We start from the raw sequence: 16,071 nt of genomic DNA, 5'->3' as shown, positions 1-16,071 counted from the left end.
CTCAATTTGGCAGAATTAAGCCTGGATTTCTTGACTTTTTTTTTTTTTTTTAACTCTCAATCCAGCAGCCTCAAAACCCAAATGTCTCGGAACTAACCCTCCATTTAGCAGAATTAAGCCTGGGTGTCTTGAATTTTTGAACCCTCAATCCGTCAGTCTTAAATCCTAAATTTCTTGGATCCAATACTAGGAAATTCTTGACTCCCCTCCTTCAAGGAGTCCAATCCCTCCAGTGAAACCCCATCCCGGTTAAACCGGGGCTTCTCTCACTCCTTTTATCTTTGGCTTCGCCTCTTTACTGACTGCTTCCCTCGCGGGACAGCAGAACTGCAGCCTCAGAGGCTCCACACTCACTTTGCAGGTCTGGGGTAACCAGCCCACGTCTCATGCACACACTTTCATCCCCCTTATCCCCCCAAAAAGAGGAAAGAAAAAATACTCACCTTTCTCGGAGTCTTCGTGCACAAGATTTTACGTGTTTAATTACCGCGGTATCTCAGGGAGCCTTTTCTTCCCTTTCTTTTTGCTTTGTCTCCTCTCTTGTCCTCCGGGTGTTTGACTGCAAACCCCCCTGACCCCGCCGGGAAACACAAAGCGAGGCTGCCAAAAGCGGGCGGGGGCACCCCCCTGCTCTGGGTTCCCCGGGAGATCCCAGAGGTGAGGCTTTATCCCCATACAGGCCACCAAAATTGTGAGAAACGAGGTTCACTCTTTGTAAAATTATAAGGAAAGTTTAATAAAAGGGGCAATTAGGAGACAACAGCAAAAAGGGTGTTACGGCCGGCCGTGTGCTTCAGCAGAGATCTAAAGGCACAACTCTACATCCAAAAGATCGTCTTTAAAAGTACATCGCTTATTTCGTATTGAAACATAGATTTAGAGGAAACATAAATATTTTAGTCATAGGCTTGGGATTTCAGTTGTAGGCTTGGGCCCAGTGAGGGTTAATCAAAATACTTAGGAGAGCTGGACTTGAAATAGAGTTTTAGATGTTAGTAACTGATTACCAAATAACTGATGATCTGTCATTTGCATGTTTGCTCAGCTGTGTTTAGAATGAGGAGCAGAAGCATTGATAAGTTGGTGTGTAGAATAAAGACAATTACTAATTTCCTCCCTTTGTGGGAGCCCATCCAAAAGTCATGCAAGAGGAAACTTAGAGGTCACTAAAGTAATTAGGATTGTTAAAACTCAGAGAAGCAAAAAGGTCAAAATGAGGAAGATGGGTTACTCCATCTTCTTTGGGACCACTGACCCAATTCAAGACCACCAACTCCATTCAGGACACACACTATGCATGCTTAATGACATTTAAGCTCATTTCCATACAAAGCAGAGAATGGGAGGTGTTAATGTTATGAATATACATTTGTATTTTGGATATTCGTAATAATTGGAAATAAAAGGTATCATGTTTGCTTGGATCGGGGCCTGTGTCTTAGGGAGCCATCCCACGCAGTGCCTGGCGCCAAATAAAACATGCACTTTCTAACTTTAAACTGTTAGAGAGTTTTTGTCCGTCTCAGTTAGGTATCGATATTAGATCGATCTTCGTATTTTGGTAAATCAAAACTGGGGAGTTTTGACCAAGAAAGGGAGTTTGGGCCTAAAATGGGTAAGTTTGGCCCCCAAAAATGTGAGGTTTGATGAATAGAAGAGGAGTTTGGAGAGAGGAAAGGAAAGTTTGGGCTGGAAAAGTGGAATTTGCAGCCTAAAAGGGGAATTTGGACCCCAACAAAGTGGAATTTGGACCCAAAAAGGGGCAGTTTGGGCCTAGAAAAGTGGAACTCGCGCTTCTCCAAGCGGGCCAGAGCGGCTCCAATAGCCCTCAACGGGAAACAACCATAGAGTTGGGGGGGGGGAGGGGGGTCATTGAGGATATGGGGGCTGTTGGTCCTCCAAGGGGGCCAGAGAGGCTCCAAGCCGGAAATAACCATAGAGAGAGAACGGCACGGACCAGGAATGACCATAGAGCCGCGAGTGCTCCTTAAGGATAACGGAACTCGCGGTCCTCCGAGCGGCCCAGAGCGGCTCGAACCCGGAAACCACCGCAGAGCTGAGGCGGATCGCTTCTGAGCGCCGCACTTTCCACACGCGCTTCCCCCCTTCTTCTCTGGGCCGCGAGAAACGCCCGGAACGGCCCCAAACCGCCGGCAAAAAGCCCGGAACGAATCGATCGGGATGGAATTCCTCACGCCAAGGGCGGGGAGGGAAGAGCGGCGCCGCGAGCTGTGGCGAATCTGCCGCCCCCGCCGCCTCTCCTCGCCCTTTTCGCTGTTGTCTCCTTTTCTTAAACTTCCCTTCAACTTGTACCGAGAGCGAAGCTCGTTTGCCACAGCTCGGCGGGCGGGGCCGCATCACCGCGGGTGCCTCCGGCGGAGCCCTTTGTTTTTCACATTTGGGGTGAAAAATCGGGAAATTGGGGTGAAAAAAAGGGGAATTTGGGGTGAAAATCGGGAAATTATAATGAAAAATCGGGAATTTGGGGTTAAGAAAGGGGAATTTAGGGTGAAAAAAGGGGAATGTGGGGCGAAATTCGGGAATTTAGGGTGAAAAAAGGGGATCCGCCTGCGGTCGGGGCCGCCTCACCGGTGATCCCTCCGCGGGTAGGACCGCATCACAAACAGTCCCTCCTAGCGGATCACTCCGAGTGGAGTCGCATCACCGCTGATCCCTCCGCGGGCAGGACCGCATCACAAATAGTCCCTCCTGGCGGATCACTCCGCGGCGGGGCCGCATTACCGCGGGTCCCTCCGGCGGATCCCTTTGTTTTTCACATTTGGGGTGAAAAATCGGGAATTTGGGGCGAAAAATCGAGAATTTGGGGTTAAAAAGGGGGACTTTGGGGGGAAGTTCAGGAATTTGGGGTGAAAAATCGGGAATCTGAGGTGGAAAAAAGGGATTTTGGGGTGAAAAATCGGGTATTTGCAGGAGACAATTAGGAGACAACAGCAAAAAGGGCGTTACAGCCGGGTGCTTCGGCAGAGATCCAAAGGCACAGCTCTACATCCAAAAGATCGTCTTTAAAAGTGCATGGCTTATTTCGGATTCATCACCTGTCGGGATCTCGTCCCCCCGCCATGGAGCCCTGGGAGCAGGGCCCTGAGGGGAGGCACGGGGTTTCCCTGCTCCTTAGCCCCTGCCAGATGCTCCGACCGTCGTTCCTGGAGGGACGCTCGGGATGCCCCCGTTGGCCCCTCTGGGCTAGCAGCTCCCTGTGCGGGTGTGCCCTGGTAACCCTCTGAAAGCAGCTGGTCGCATCTGGATTTTGATGCCAAAGGAAACTCTGAGTTAAGAATAATCAAAACATGAACCGGTTCTCATGAAACTCAGCTTTCCAAACCTTTATTTGGGCTAAATAAAAAAAAAAAATAAAAAAAAAAAATAAAAAAAAAAAAAGGTGGGAATGCCCTTGGCAGAAAAGCAGCTGTGAAGTAAAGCAGGCTTTAAATGCCTGTCAGCAGGAAATTCAGGAGAAATGGGCTGCTGGCTCCTGGAATCCTGGGCTTTCTAGGCAGGTTTTGTACTGGATTGCAAGGCAGTTTTCCTGCCTCTGGTGAGTGGCACCTGCATCCCACTGGAAAGGGAAAATGTGGGGAGAGGGGCAAGAGGGAAGACCGTTGCTGACCTGTGTCCTTGGATTGCAGTTCTTCCTGGTGGGTCTGTGCTGCCAGAAGTACAGAGGAGATCGGTCTTCGAGTACCTGTTGGTTCACCTGTGGGGCTTGGAGGAGACGCTGGACATGAAATTCCAGGGAAATTCCCCTCGCTGGAGTGAGCAGCAGGGGAAGCTGTTTGCTCTCTGCTTCTTTATCACCTTCACCACCGTCCCCTGGGGCTCCAGGTAATCCCACCTCCCCTTTGCTTTTTCCAAGGGTCTCTAAATGAGGGCCTGAGCTTTGCTGTAGCTCCTGTTTATAGGGAGGATCTGTTCCAGGAAATGTCTCATGGTGTGGACCGATAACAGTGCAGGGAGAGCAAAAAGTCCCACAGCTCCTGAGGCTCACTTGTCTGAACTGCCTCCGGGCAGCGAGGATTGTTCCCAAATATCATCCCCTGGCTCCGGAACTCGGTAAGGTTGTGTTCCCCCAAAGCGCAGGGACTGCATCTTGGTACTGTGTACCTCTTGCCTTTGCCTGCTGTTAACAGCTTTGTGGTGCAGCTCAGCGAAATCCAGTTCAGTGGTTTCTATGCAAAAAAACCTCTGTAGTGAGTAATTAAAAGAGAGGTGTGAAATTGGTGGTCCTTTGACTTCTGTGGTGGGCTTAGTTTTTTTTTTTTATTCTCCTCTCTTTCAGGAAAGGAAAAGCCATTTAAGTGGGCCCAGTGATGCCAAAAGCTTTGGTGTTTGAGCAGCCAAAGCCAAGGGGCACCGGCGCCGGGGGCCTGTGGTGGAGGGCCCGTGGTCCTGCCTGCGCTGTGGGGTCAGAGGGATGCAGGGTTCCTCTTTTCCTCTCTGCTGGGATTAAGTGCCTAGGGAATGACATTTCTGACAGCCCGGTCCTACCGCATGTCTGCTGCAAACGGGCAGAGGCGAAGAGGCAAATGCCAGAGTTCCTTGGGGGTGATGGAGTTGTGGCGTTTGGCTGTGCCGAGAGGGGCAGGTCGGGCGTTATTCATGCGTCTTAAGGACTGGTTTGGGGGTACGGGAGCCCGGGGAGCAGAGCTCTCGGTGGATTCCCAGCTCTCTCAGGGATGTCAGCCGGTGCAGGGCTGGGTGACAACCTCTGGTTGGGCTCGGGCAAATGCTGGCACTGGCCCCAGCACAGATGTGGGTGAGGTTTGGGAGCAATGGGAATAAAATGAGGGATGGTGCTGGGCAGAGCGATCGGCCTGTGCTCGTGTCAGCGCAGCCGTGCAGGCCGCTGGGATCCAGGTAAAACTCCAGTTCTCCTGGTGTTCAGGGATGCAAGGTCTGAGGAGCTGAATTTACCTGTGGGGTTTCCAGGACAGCAGGAATAAGAGGAAATGTGGTGCCAGAGCTGCATCGCATCAGGTCGTGTTTCCCTCTGAGGACAAAGAGTCTCTGGCCTGAGGTGAGATTGCTGTGAGTGCTTGGATGAGCAATCGAGGGAACAGGGAGCGCAGAACTCCGGTCACTTTAGGCCTGTTTAGTTTGTGTCTGTGAGAACTGGGATTTGAGCTGCAGAGGTGCTGTTGAGAACAAAGGATGGAGTAAATCCACTCCCTAGATGCACAGTGAAGGACTGAGTAGCAGGCAATGGGAGTATTTATAAACAGTATCAATATTTCACTGAAACTGGGGCCAGAGCAGTGATGAGGGTAGTTGGGTTTGGCCTGGGCCTGTCAGGATGAGCCATAAACAACTTAACCAAACCCCTGACCCCTCAAGGGACGTGTCAAACACTTCCACAGAAAGCCAAGTCAGTAATGATTCCAGAGAAAAAGGTATTGGAAATTGCTTATGATTGGTGGGGAATTTCCTTTGGAATTATCAACCAGAGAGTTTATCAAAGAAGAACATTTCTTTTGGCTCTCTTTCTGATTTTCTCTCTGGCTTAAATTAGTTTTGTGTGCTTCCATTATGGAAGCGGCATGTTTTCACCTTGAAATTTGGTTTGGGGTTTGAATAGTCCACATTGTTATACATGACTGCTTTGGTTATGGGTCAGAGAGAAGGAAGGGAAATTAGTTTTTATTATCTTGAAACTTTTCCAAACAGAAGATGTTGTCTTGCCTCTCCCCAAAGCACTCTAGGCACATGGGAGTAACTCAAAAAACAATGCTTGAGAGGTTTAAGTATTAATAACAACTCTATTGTGTCTCGGTTGCAAGGATTCAGTCCTACAGTCCCAGACCGATGAGGAAAAAAAAAGGAACTTCTGTTGTTCGTGGAAAATCTTCCATTATTCCTTGTGTGGTCTTTTCATTGTGTTACATGATTTACTGCCCAGTATCTTTCTAACAAAACGTGTTAGAAACTTAGATTAAGAATCTGAGTCTATTCACTACAAAATCCTGCCAAGCTTGAAGGACTGGGGTGATGACTGCTCTCAGCAACAGTTACTTATTAATATTCCATCAGATTTCCCTCAGCTCTGGGCAGAAAAGCCAAGGGTTTGTGTTAGGAATTCTGCAAGCAGGGCCTCTGTGGCCATTGGCTTATTGTGCGTGTCAGTGAGCCAGGGCTGGGACAAAGACTCATGCAGGTACTGAGCTGGCACTGGAGCTGTTGCCCTTTGGAGCCATTTTAAATGTATGATTATTGCACATTTTGGAGGCTATTTCCAGAATTCCATTTGTAGCCAGATCTCACTCCAAGTGCAGCAGTCCAGGTGAGGGTTTTTACATCTCTGGCCCAATGCCGCCTGCTCGGCCCCAAAAATGTTCATTTTGTCCCCTACAAATTACCTCGTATTTCACTCCCAACACATCCTCTGACTAGACTAAGTTTTACCCCCAAACTGTCCCTACTTAATACTTCAATTTTACCTCCGAATGTTTTTTCTGTTCCCTACTGATTGCCCTTCTTACATTAAAACCAAAATGTTTACTCTGTCCCCTATAGTTTTCCTCGTATGTACCTTCAAAACGTTCATTCTGTCCCTCACAGATTAGCTCAGGTCTTTTCCCTCAAATTGTCTCTGTCTGTCCCCTACCGATAAGAACCTCAATTTTCATCCCAAAATGTCACCTACTAATTGCCTCGATTTTACCTCAAAACGTTCATTTTCTCCCATACAAATTAACTCACATTTTACCCCCAAAACGTTCGTTTTATCCCCTAACAGAACGTGCCCAGCATCCGAGCAACAGGACCGCGAATGCCTGGCGGCAGCAGTGCCGCCGCTCCGCGATTTGCGCTCTGGCCACTGAAGCCCCACACGGCCGGGACAAGCATGAGGCGGCGGCACCCACGGAAGGCGTGACGTCGTGGCCTGCGGTATGGGATGTTACCTCCTGCGCGGCAGCACTGAGCGTAAAAAGCCGCTGCGCCCGCACGGCCTTCCCGAGGCATTGCGCGTGGGTAACTGCGTCCGCTCCCTGCACACGCGCAGCTTTCTTAAACCGGCATCATTGGGTCAATGCGCGCGTGCAGCTGTTCCCCGGGGTGGCTGTAGTACCTCCTGTTCACCAGCAGGTAGAAGCAGCGAGCAGCACCACGCAGCTCTCCCGCTTTCCTGCGCACACGTAGCTTTCTGACATTGCACAGGTGCGGTTTTCCGCGTTACTGCATGGGCGCGGCTTCTCAATTTACTGCGCGTGTGCCGCTCTCCAAGTCGTTGCTCATTCCTTTGCTTTTTTGAGTTCTGCCGCTTGTGTGCAGGTATTTTTGCTGGGGTTTTTTTTATGTTTGAGGAGTTTTATTACTGCTTTTTAATTGCACATGCACGGCGCTGCTGAGTTCACGTGCACGGGTGGGATCCTCTGTACTGCACGTGTGCGGCGTTCTTATTTGCGGTGTTAGCGAGCAAGAGAAGAGCCCAGCCCGTGCTTGGGTTTGGGAGGAGCGCAGCAACGCGCAAGATGAACGTTTGAAACAACGCAGGTCAGCGCGGTGCAAACGACCTGGCAGGTGAGGGTAGCGCACAGCGAAAGGCTACTACGCGCACAGTAGCAGAAGTCAGAATTGTGACATGGAAAAACATGCTTTCCTTCTCGCCCCCGATACAGGAGCCCAGGATGGACGCTTGGCACACGTCCATCAGAGCACCAATGACCTCTGCAGGAGCCACAGCCCTAAAGACTCACAATGGCACTGAACACCTCTGCGCTCTGTTAACCTCACAGCTCTCAACTGGCCTCAGGACAGGATGAGGCACTCAGTTCTGCAGCTTGCTCCCATTCACACCTGGATCTGTCATCACTGGCCTCATTAGTGAGATCTGGGCCCACCATTAAGGATCAGGTATGCCTGTGAATTGCTAGAGCCAGCAGAAAGCCACAGTCATTCCTTAGGTCTTGAAACCCAGGGAGCAAACAGGGTGCACGCAGACAAGACAAAATGCGTGTTTGCAGAGATGCCTGCGTGGACGCACACGCGCATTGTGCTAACAAAAATCCATTTGCATGGACCCACGAGAGCTTGCGCAGGTAGGTGCTCCCATGGATGGAGATCTCATAGCAGAGCTACATAGAAGACAACTAATCTAGCTGCTCCCAGCCTCTACCCTTCTAAAGCTGTGGGGCATCAGGGTTGCAAGGCAGCTCTCCTCTGAGGAGGCAGCTGGGTCTGGTGGCAGCATTCTTCCCAACCAGTGCATTCAGGCCCTCTACTCTACACCAATTCCACCGTGGTATTCCCCCATGTCACTCTTTCATTTGCACTGAACCTCAACAAGGCTGTAGGACACCAAACGGACATGTCACTACAACCGGTTTTGTACGTGGAGCTACTAACGTTGCTCACCTTTATGGAATGGTGTTTGTTACCAAAACCAAAAAAAAATTTTAAAATATCCTTCAAGTCATCGATTTATTAGGGTATCAGAACCCATGCCTGTAACCCTAAATGTATTGAGTGCATATGAAATACTGACTGCTTCACGGTATGGCATTTTATTAAGTTATACCGACTAACTCAGGCAGGATTGAACATTTAACTTTTATTGTAAACTTCAATTTACTTTCTTCATAAATGAGTTACAAACATTTTCACATATGCCTGGACCTTCACTTTTCAGATGAATGTCCCAGAGCTGTATTTCAGCTAATTACTAGAATAATATGTGTAAGTGTTGACACTGAATGCCTAATGCCTAACATTACCAGAATAGGCATAGAAATATGCCATTTCCTTAGCATTCCATTTTCTTTCAAGTCTTACAGATGACAGGCCAACTCATGTTATGGTAGCCAAGTTAGCACTACGTAAGTCTAAAAATCACAAATTAATTTCAGCTGGTAAGGCATATCTTTCCTCTGCACAAGTTAGTTTTACATACTGTAACAATAAACAACTCATGGCATTTGAACATACTGCGCTCTTTGCAGATACGTTGTTATGGTGCTAATTACAAAACTAACACGTATCTGAAGCAAATACGATTCCAAAACACACATAAGAACTTACTGTACCACCATTTAGAGAAAGCATTTCAATCCAAAATGGTCAGAACAATCTTAAATAGCTGCGTAAGTATTTATAAATGTTAGTAAGGATATACCGCAGACCACAGCTTTCTATGTTTTCAAGTTCTGGTAGACATCCATGTTTAAATAAAATGGACAATACCAGTAGAGATGCATTACCTCTTTCATCTTTATTTATAAAGAAGTGACAACACTAGAAAACACATGGATAACCAGTGCTTTGAACAATGAGGGTGGGATCTAAAAAAAGTCTGATTAAACTAAACAGCCTTAGGTCTTTATCAAGTTGCGTATCTGCTAGGAATGCTGAAATGCAAGAGTTTACACCTGCGGTATTCCATAATGGAACAGTCACATGGTATCAAATATAACCTCAGATTTCCAGACTGGTACATAAAAAGGCCATCATCAAGTATTAAAATATCACTGCAAGCTCTTATTGCTTTTTGAGTTAAATAATAATCTTCAAATAAGACAAAACCCAAATAATCTCTTCAGTATCTTGCTTATCCTTCTGTTCAAGGATAAGCACAATGGAATAACTCAATGGAGTTAACTCAACAATAACTCACAATGGAAGCAATCACTTATGTGACGCAGCAAGAGAGGGCATTTAAGAACACCCAAACAAAACCTATGTAAGTACATGGACACCCCCACCCTCCCCCTGAAACCCACTATAACCACTTAATGCCAGTACAGGAGCAAAGCTCAGTAAGGCAAAAACACAAGTCTGACTACAGTAAGAAGGAAACACAAAGAGAGACAGAGCTTCCTCGAATATTTGGAATCTGATGCCTTCCAAAACAAAGCACAACATCCTCATAATTTAAAAAGGGAAGTTGCTTTCTACGTATCTAATCCTCACACGTGCCAAGTAGTTCTCAAGTCCACTAAGTTCCTCTGTGCAGCAATTGATTTTGAACTCAACAATACTTCAAAAACTACAGTAATATTCAATGTGCTTTTTACTAAGGAGAGGAATAAAACAAATGCATGCTGATGTTGTTCTTGCCAGTTCAGCACTTCTGCAGCAATTTCGTTTTTTTCTTGCAGTATGAAAGTTCTACCAGCATCAGTCTTCAGAATAATTTTCAGAAGCTGTTGGAACAACACAGTGTAATCGGAAGCCTTGACAAAGATCTGTGACATTAAAGCACTTTAGGGTGAGTAGAGGACATAAAGGTGACCTTATAATATTAAATAGCAGACTGTAGCACCCACCCAAACCTTTAAAGAGTCAAATTCTAAATTTCTCAAAGCACATTTCAATTAGCACAAGGAGCAAGGGCTGAGGAAGTTCTGGAGCGGTCAAACGTGCTGTCCAGATTTGGATCGCCTCCTTCGCCTCCACACTGATGGACAGAAGCTACCCCTCTGTATGGCATACATTTTATACCGTGTGTGTAACTATAGGGTGGCTTGAAAGCACTTTTTTCCTGAATTCTTAGAGTTCTGCAGGCAGCACTGTTACTGATACAGGATGATACTGATACAGCCTCTTCACCAAAACAGAAAAGGAAAGATTCAGTCCTCGGTAAAAGTACAATTTTAAAAGTGACTATGTCTGTGCATGTCAGTTTTCTGACCCATAGCTTGGCTGAGCAAATGAACGCTTAGGAAAATCTAAGAACGTTCAGATGTTTAAAAATTTATTTAGAGACAGATAAGAGGCATACTTGTTTCTTGTTATTCCAGCCATTAGCATAAGAAGGGTAATGTTGTCTAAGTACTGAGGGCTTTTAGCATCATCCTAAATGATTCAAGTACAATGTAAGATGTGTGCTGCATATAGACCCACTAAGAATTATTTCAGCTAATTCCATTCCTTTATTGGAAAGTGAACAGAGGAGTAGCTCTGCTAAAGGAAAGATGGAGCAGAAAAATCTAATTGAAGCAAAGTGGGATGTAAAGTATCATGCAGCATTAGTAGCTGTATGCCAGTCCAAGTGAAACTGCTGACTGTAACTCGCTCTTACATATCGCAATCCAGTGTGTTCCTAGCAAGGTCTTGCTATAAAGAGGCTTGGCTAATGCCCATCTTATTTTCCACAAGTCTTGCAGGGCAATGGTTTCAAGAAATACTGCCAAATATCCATACATGTCTTCAGACTTCTCTCCCAAATAATTCTTTAGCTTTCTTATTCTCTTAGTCTCAGCACTGAAGCCTTTTAAAAATTCATCTCACTTTGTGTCCCAGCCAAAGTCCCTGATTTTCTCTCCCCGCTTCACTACATCATTGTCATCTCCTTGCCAAGAACTCAGAAGAAACATTATTTTTATTTTTACAGGTTTCTTTCACTTCCAATTCTAAAAACTCCTCAAAGCTGAAATTCTTTTCAGCCTTTTGTGACTTTCAATTTCACTTATTCTCATTTATGCTACGTCCTCTCCCTTTTTTCTTTCAAGCTTTCCTTTCCTTTCCAATCCTTTCCTTTATGCAGGCTTTTCCTGCGTTCTCCCTCACTATATAGAGGCAGAGAGAATGGTTTTTACCCCACTGCAAGCCCAGCAGCTGAGTCTCGGCCCATTCAGTTCGGCTGAGCTCCATCATTATTTGGTCTGGCTACTCTCTTCCATTCCATAATAAAAGAAGTGAGGGGGCTAGGTGACGGCCTACAGCAACTATTATCTGCTGTGTTTGTTCTCTGTCTTTTCTGAAAAGGAACACTGAGAAATCTAAATAGACAGTTTCAGCTGGAACTGTAAAGTAGAGCGAGATTTATGTCTCTCTGTAATTAAAACTGGGGCCACCTTTAAACCAATAATAAAAATTTTCCTGTTGCAATGTCCTAACATCCTGAGTCATTCAAAGACTGCAACACAGCAATATAACAGATGCTGAGAGGGCTCAAAATAATGAAACACTTCTGGTTTGATAATATAAAGGACACATTTACCATTAAGTGTTTGTCACTGAATGTATTCTCAGCAGATTCAGTTGAGTGAAATGCATTTTCAAAGAACTACAAGTCCTGCAGTGGAGTCCCAAGAGAAAGTTGAGAAAAGCAGATAGAAGAACAACAACATTGGAAATCTACGTGACTTATGCCTTATGCCCATTTTACTGGTTTGATCTGATGCGAAAGGTCTGGTGACAAAGAAGAGCTGGGAACGATGTCAGTGGGGGCCCTCACATGAGCGTGCGTGTTTACTTGTCCAAGTTTATTCATAATGCACTTGAGAACTGAACTAGGGTCACCTAGTTGCTGCCAGGAGTCAGTAACAAATGATCTATACAAATACTGAGAGCCTGCCTGGTCAGATGGGATAAAGGTTTGTTGTTTTACAGGAGGTTTGCTCCTATAAATAGTGTGACTGAATAAACAGTACTTAGCTTTAGAGAACCTGGGATGGTCAGTTGCTGCAAAGGAGAGAAACAAAGCTGTAGAAATTGCACTAATTACTCCTCTTATATCCCAGAACAGAAAGACTGCATGATGGAAGGCAAAAATTATACAAGTTTTTGTCCCACTAAGCTCACCGGCACGCAGCCAAAGGTCTAAGTCAATGAATATGCGCAAGGAGACAAGAAAAGGGTGAGAAATGCACTTACACCACAAAATAATACCAAGATCTGTCACAAAAGTTACATGGCCCTGGAAATGTTGTTTCCTTCACAATGTGCAGAGTAAGAGTTTCCTATATCAGGGGTTATGAAGGTCAGCATTTCTGGCCTGCTTCCTTATATGGTAAGGAATTGTAAGGCTTTGAAGACAAATGTAAAATGTAATAGTTCTTAAATCAGTAAAACTCATGTCATTGCTCTTTTCAGTCTGGTAGATCCAGTATGCATTCAAGTTTTTCTTCATTCATGTCCTCACCCCTCAAAAATTAATCATTAGATTTGCAGATAATCATAGAATGGCTTGGGTAGAAGGGATCTGAAAGATCATCTGGTTCCAACTCCTGCCTCACCATGGGCAGGGATGTCAACCACTAGAACAGGTTGCTTAGGGCCCTGTCCGACCTGGCCTTGAACACTTCCAGGGCTGGGGCAAGAGGTATTATGCTGCATCAAACCAGTAGTTGCAAAAAAAAAAAAAAAAAAAAAAAAAAAAAAAAAAAAAGAAAAGACAAGCTTTTTAAAAACATTCAGAGGTCTTCATCAGGTTCAAAAATTATGTGGCAGACCTAAATAAAATTAGCCAAGCTATATACGACTAGGAGACAATTGCTTGGAGTTTAGCTAGGTATGTTATCAGCTAGATCATCTCTGAAAGAAAAGATAGCTGACAGCTTTGAAGTAAAAGAGAAGTTGGTCAGGGGATGACACTGGAGACAGCATTAAGGAAGAGAAACAGGTAGTTTGCCTCATTAACGGAGATGTTAAGGAGGAGGTTTATTGTGATATGCCATTGATGCCTTTTCCTGGTCTTAAAATCAAGAGTCATACACAGTTAGAAGGGGAAAAGGGATTTTACCTTGGTGTTTGTTTTAAGGATCCTTAGGTGTACACGTCCAGGTCATATGCATCGAGATGCACCCCGCCGAGTCTATCTGTGTGTGTGTCTCTCTCTCTGTCCCCCTCCCCAACATTGGGTATAACATTACAGGTTTTACTAATTAGCATATCTATCAAAGATTCCCCAATCAGAGGCTCAAGTGAGCCCCCCTCCCCAAGGAACCTTCCCCTGGATGGTTCTATCTTGGTTTACAGAATGTGTTCTGGAGAGGACCTTGGGGTCTGGGGCACACTGATCTCTAGCTACGAAGCTTCTAAAATGTTGAGTCTCTTAGCTTAACAAACAAGTCCAAGAATGTAGGCAAAAAGCACTAAGAATACAGAAGTTGTAAAAAGGTATAACAGGGGTATAAAAGAAAAGGCAAAAATCTTCATGGCATCACCATAAAACTAGTAAGGCTACTACTGAGTCCATGGTTTTATTTGAGACTAAAGAATGCCTCATGTTCAAATGCTTGTCTGCTTTCTTCTACTATATCAGCTGGTCTAGTAAAGACCCCTACCTATGATTTCTGTTTCTTATGTCCCGCTGTATTGTCCACGGTCACGTTTCAGTGTCACAGACATCACATTGAAGTAAGGGGAATTCCACAGCTCACTCCCCCGTATGCTGCAACGGGCACTAAAACTCTCTTTGAATTAGCCGTGATCAGCTGTGAAGATACACTTAGACGCAGGTCTTTGAAGGATGTGATGAGCAGTTACAAAACGAGAATCATACAGATTTCCCTATCAAAGTTGTTCAATACAAGCAGCTCATAAAAAGCTAGATTAAAAATTGAAAGAACCCTACTGCAATATATAGCTTATGGTCCTGTCCATCTCTGTTTATCATCTTAATAGTTTAATGGCCGCATTCTCCAGCATGACTCTGCAGTGCATAAGAGCACTCTTACTGATTATCTGACATCTCCCAATCCTTTCACCTATCACAGGTGTCCCAAAATGCTATTCCTGCTGCTGCCTCATTTCTTGCTCTTTTGCTCTTCTTGCACTTCTCATCTGGACCAATGCATAGCTTTGATCTGTCTTAATTCTCCAAGTGCAGTTAAGAAGCAATACAAAACAAGGGGAAAAATATATATAAATAATAATTATTAGGAAAATGCAATGCTCTTTCCTTCATTTCTATTACTTCAGAACAAAACTCTGTCATCTCTAATACAAGTAATCACAAAAGGGTGTCATTACAGGTTTCCATATAATATTTGAAGACTACCAGTGGCTCTGCGTATACCTAAGATGCTAGAAAGAAGAAACACATTAATTTAAGTGAAGCTATAGACATTAAATGTGCCAGGGATGAAGAAGATAATGGAACCAAAACATTTTCTACCATGATTGTCACTGCCTACAGAAAGAGAGGTTCACTCTTACCTTTTTCTCAATGAAACACATTTCCTCAGCATATATTGATGTAAATCATTCTGTGCTTTATCCAAATGGGCTTCTTGAACATAACCTTTATCGATGTTAAGTCCTTAATAAATACAAGCTAAATGCAACGGTCTCGCAGCTGGACCGTTATACCCATTACACCTTTAAATAAAACAATTTTCAACTTACATACAAAGTGGGATGTTTGTAGTCTTTGTTTTTGTTTTTTTTTTTTTTTAAAGCAAGAATCATGCCACAAATAATTCTGTACTATAGCTTTTTTAAAAAAGCTAAGATATACATTTAAATGAAAAATACTGGCTGGGAATTTCTACCTACAAAATTTTTATTCCTTTTATAATAGAGAATAATAAAATCCAGAAACTTCGTAGCAGTCACACCTATGGGATCTAAAATATTCAGAGCATCCCTTGATAATGGTTATTAGAAGAATATAAAGGATCCCTTAAATAACAAAAAAATATGCCTTAAACTTTTCCTGAAACACTAAAAATTTCACTTTAGGCAGGGCTTCTCCAGAAGATACTGGGGAACACACAATGAGAAAGCTCTGTAGCCTCAATTTAGTGCTGACAAAGTGTTAGCCAGTGAAGTTCACTCCATACCTAAGATGTTATAGTCAGAAGCATTGCAGGGCTTCTAAATAATTTAAATAATCATGGAAAATTGAAATTCAGCCACAAAAATAGTACTGAAAAACTCTAAGGTTCAAAATGCACTCAAATATACCTGCTTCATATCTTAAGTGTCATTCACAAGAGCTCTATCAGGGTAAACTGCTATAACAAACTGATCTTTGTAGGCAATGGGCTGCATCAAAATATAAACAGTCACTAGCAAAAGTATCAGAAAAAAGCAAACAGAGCTTAGGCCTTCTTCCTGTGACAGTCACAGATTTTAAAACAACCAACCAAGTGTCCTTCAATCCCCAATTAGTAGTAGCTATTAAATTTATCTTCCTATGAGCAACTAATGTAAAGAATGCAGGGCATGGGTAACGTGATTGCTGTTGCCCAGCCCAGTGAACAGAACTGCTGCATCTGCAGTGTGAACAATCTGGAAGCTGTGGGGAAACATTGATGAAAATCCTGATAAAAGACAATGAAAAAATAACCAGACCGTACAGTGAGAAAAGCATGAGTGTTGTTTCAGTGT

Source organism: Aphelocoma coerulescens, chromosome 9 (assembly GCF_041296385.1).
Source record: "Aphelocoma coerulescens isolate FSJ_1873_10779 chromosome 9, UR_Acoe_1.0, whole genome shotgun sequence".
In the NCBI taxonomy this organism is placed as follows: Eukaryota; Metazoa; Chordata; class Aves; order Passeriformes; family Corvidae; genus Aphelocoma; species Aphelocoma coerulescens.
This window is presented reverse-complemented; position numbering follows the sequence as displayed.